The sequence below is a fragment of the Salvelinus alpinus genome, chromosome 35 (assembly GCF_045679555.1).
Source record: "Salvelinus alpinus chromosome 35, SLU_Salpinus.1, whole genome shotgun sequence".
In the NCBI taxonomy this organism is placed as follows: domain Eukaryota; kingdom Metazoa; phylum Chordata; class Actinopteri; order Salmoniformes; family Salmonidae; genus Salvelinus; species Salvelinus alpinus.
This window is the reverse complement of record NC_092120.1, coordinates 23,172,523-23,176,811: the sequence shown is the minus strand read 5'-3', so window position 1 is coordinate 23,176,811 and position 4,289 is coordinate 23,172,523. Positions and strand designations below refer to the sequence as shown.

Sequence of the window (4,289 nt, the reverse complement as noted above, 5' to 3'; positions counted from 1 at the left end):
TAAAACAACGTGAGCAGAGTGACTCCTAGTCCCTTCCAAATGCAGGAACAAGGTGAATATTGACAAGATAGGTGTAAGGGGTAAGAGTGACACTTGGCAATAACAGTGGACAATCAGCAAGTAATGCATACAGGCTTCAATAAATGTAAGATACAGAACAAAGTAAATGTGAAATAGGGTGAAAACTCTACCAATACAATTCTGAGAGTACAGTATTAGACATTAACAGAGAGGAGAGCACAGAAAGATTGGTGTAAGTAAGGGACAGATATTGGTCAGACAGCGAACAGACCATGTCAGGATCTTCCAGCGTCCAGGGCCGGCTTCAGGCTGCAGTATCTCCTGGTTGTCAAAGAACCAGTCTGTAATTTCTTGTACACTGTCCCATTAGTTCTGAATGTCATTATAGTTACGCCACAGGTTACAGATCTCCCCCAGCAGAGTGTAATTCACCTGAAGAAAAAAAGAGACATGGACCATATGAGTGTTTGTGAGCAATAAAAATACATTTACATACACCTTGATTTGTTTCTAAAAGGGTACTAATGCTGTAATGACATTAGATTTGATACTGTTGCCTGTCTTTACATCTTTGGAAAACATGTTTTTTTCCCCCTGAAGGATCAGGATAATCATCAAACAACTCTAATCAAGAATGATCTGAGTGATGGATCAAACGTGACGGAGCAACAGTTTCTCATCCAACTACAGCAGTGCTGTCCCGGAATACCTGTAACCGTGCAAAAGTAGCTCATGCGGAGAAAAAAACCCGAATGGAATCAATGGAAATATGACAATGAATGGAGCATTATTCAAAGACAAGGGACATCCGTTACCCTTTTCCTTCGAAACCATAATTGTTATTGTAAAACCAAACATCTTTGCAACACATAGCTATTCACTAACCCTTACTTCCCCCCCATCTCTTTCCGTATTTTATTATTTTCATGACAGCACAGTAGGAAGCAAAGGGAGACAGGTATGTACAGTATAGGGAGACAGAGAGGAAGGGCACAGGAAGTCAGCCGAGCCGGGGCTGAAACCCCCGTCACCAGGGGGGGGGGGGGGGGGGGCCCTTATTTATATTATTGTGTCACTGGTAGCATAATGAAACACACACTGGGAGGGAGTCCACCCCGATAGGCTGGCCAACTACAGGAGTAAACAATTGGACGGCCTGTTGCATTCAAAGCCTTGGACATGAGAGGGTAACCTGTATGACAGAAGCACATAGTACACGTCAATAAAAATCCACACTATACCCCTCTGAGTCTATTTCCCTCTACCCTCTCTTGCACCCATCTCTTTAAATACCACCACGATCGTCTACCCAAAGGACCACTAATGCTGATACACGCTATATAGTAACTCCCAATGGACAGTTACTGTTCACCCTCAAGATTCACACACCCTTCTGTTGCTCCTCTTCATTGGAGTAACAGCCATCCAACTTCAGGAAGTCCACACCCCAACTAGCGAACGTCTGGGCACCAGTCTCAATCTTGTCCAGCGTGGCGCCAGGGTACCCTCCACAGGTGTGTGTGCCCAGGTCCCCACAGATGCCCAGCTTCAAGCCGCGGTCATGGAGGTACCTCGCCAGCTTGGGAATGCCCCCAGGGAATCTGGGGTTAGAGAGATGGCAGTGAAGTCGTGAATCTCATACCTAATACTGTCCTTTCATAATGCTGTAGTAGATAAGACCTCAAACTCAAGTCAATGTCCTTTACTAACCCATGCTAAGGTATTCATTACAAGCAGCACAGTTTTAGTACACCAGATGTACAGTCTTTACTTAAGGTTGAATGGGAAGAGAAGGAAGAGGAATGCCAAAACTGGAAAGGGTAAGGAAGAGGTAGAAGGCCAGGAAATAAGAAAGAAAATCAAAGATGGAGAGAGTTAGGAGGAGAAGGGTGAGAGAAAGGCCAACCTTTGTGGGTCATGCTGCAGCCGTCCATCTTTATCCCGGAGCAAGGAGGACCAACAGTCATCTATCATGACATGACCATATCCCATCTCTTTCCTCCCATCCTCAGCCAGTCTGTCTGCCATGTCTCTGAAGAGATTCTCACTGTATGTAGAGATTCATATATTCATATTCGTGCAATTATATTTTATTTGATGTAAAACGTTCAGCATCCTATTAATATCAGAGTCAGTATGAGAAAAAAATGAATCTACAAGTAACCCAGGCCTATATGGTCACGACTCCCACCGAAGGTGGCTCCCCTGCCTGTTCGGGCGGCGCTCGCAAGTCTACTAGCTGCCACCGATCCCCTTTTTCTTTTCTGTTTGTTTTGTCTTATTGGTATCACCTGTGACTTATTTTGTTTTTGAGTCAAGACTATTTAAGCCTGTTAGGCCCGCCTGTTTTTGTGCGGGCTTGTTTCTGTTGGTCGAGGTTGTGCGTGTAGTGTTCCTGTCTGTTTGTGCCCTGTGTTGGGTTGGACATTTTTGTGATTATTTCGCCTGTTGTTTTGGGCGTTCGCATTGGAAACCGAAATACAGTCCGGTTTCCCCAGTATCCTCTGCTCTCTGCGTTTGACTCCACACCCACCACTCCAGGCACTGTGACATATATACACCTCAATGGTCTCGTCCACCAGCTTGGTCACGATCTGTGGAGTTTCAATCGGAAACAGATTAAGCCGACTAGTTCTAGACAAAAAATTATGTTCAAAAGAGATTCTAGATTGAAAGTGTTTATTTGTCCAAAACTAATCTTAATCTGTATACAGGGAAGCTGCCTGATATTGCGGTTGCAATTATCCTAGGGATGAGGTCAGTAGCTCTACAATAGGAGTGACTTCAGAGTCACTCTGTAAAACTGCACATAAATATGTCTACCATTATGTACCCGATGCAGTTCTTGGGATCATTCTCACAATCGATATTTACAGCGAAAACGCTCCCAAGACATCCATCCCATGGGTGGGGTCCTCATCAAACCATTGTCCAAAGCAGAGGTAGCTGAGGTTAATGCCAGCGGGAAAATCACTGGCAACAGCTTCATCTGAGGAGAAATAGTGATACGCAAAGCAAAAGTAAGGTTTGTCCTAGATGTTTATATTTAGGTCGCAGACCAAACTCTGCAAAACAAACAACAAATTGTATTGCCCAGCAAAGAGAAACTGAAATCAACACTCAGATTTGATGCGTGGATCATATTTGTGGTGACTACAATACTGATCTTGGTTAACTGGGAAAGTGAAAAAAACTCTTTAGCCAGAAAGCAGGATACCTGTGTCTGTCTGCACATGGGTTGTTTATTACGTACCATAATAACGTATTTCTGCATAGTTCCCAACAATCGAATTATGTAGCCTGCATAATTCTGGTCAGTCAAGAACCAGATCACCGACATTGAAGCAGTAAAATGAAATAAGTCCTTATTCAATAATGATGTATAACATATTATATTACAAAACTACATTGGGGTACTATACCTGCTCAACGTTTCACTTTTGCAGTCAGTAAACCCATTTTATTTGTGCAAATTCCTCACTGTAACTATTTTCTTTCTAGTTTCTCTTGCTGGTCTCTATTTCCTGTACAGAGCCTTGGTCATGTGACTTATCTCTGTCACATGGCAACCAGAGGGGGAGGGATTGCCGCCGCCTAATTTAGCACCACATAGCCATTGAACTAAGAATGCTGCCTCACACGTATTGTGTGCACGGCTTCTAACGTCTCATATATCAAATGATCATTACTGAAATATGAGTGATTCTAATCACACCATATAATTCAATTCAAAGGGCATTATTGGCATGGGAAACACATGTTTACATTTCCAAACCAAGTGAAATACATTAGATAAAACAAAAGTGAAATAAACAATTAAAAATGAACAGTAAACATTACACTTAGTTTCAGAGGAATAGAGACATTTCAAATGTCATATTATGGCTATGCACCGTGTTATAACGATGTGCAAATAGTTATAGTACAAAAGGGAAAATAAATAAGCATACTGTAAATATGGGCTGTATTTACAATGGTGTTTTTTCTTCACTGGTTGCCCTTTTCTTGTGGCAACAGGTCACACATCTTGCTGCTGTGATGGAAAACGGTGGTATTTCAGCCAATAAATTTGGGAGTTTATCAAAATTGGATTTGTTGGTCTGTGTAATCTGAGGGAAATATGTGTCTCTAATATGGTCATACATTTGGCAGGAGGTTAGGAAGTGCAGCTAAGTTTCCACCTCATTTTGTGTGCACATAGCCTGTCTTCTCTTGAGAGCCTTGTCTGCCTATGGTGGCATCTCTCAATAGTAAGGCAATGCTCACTG

At 42.6% G+C, this 4,289-nt stretch overlaps 1 pseudogene; it reads right to left on the bottom strand.

Annotated features, from left to right (window-relative positions):
* Positions 1 to 466: 466 nt before the first annotated feature.
* On the bottom strand, positions 467 to 3,597 carry LOC139564184 (alpha-N-acetylgalactosaminidase-like; annotated as a pseudogene).
* Between the last annotated feature and the right edge of the window lie 692 nt (positions 3,598 to 4,289).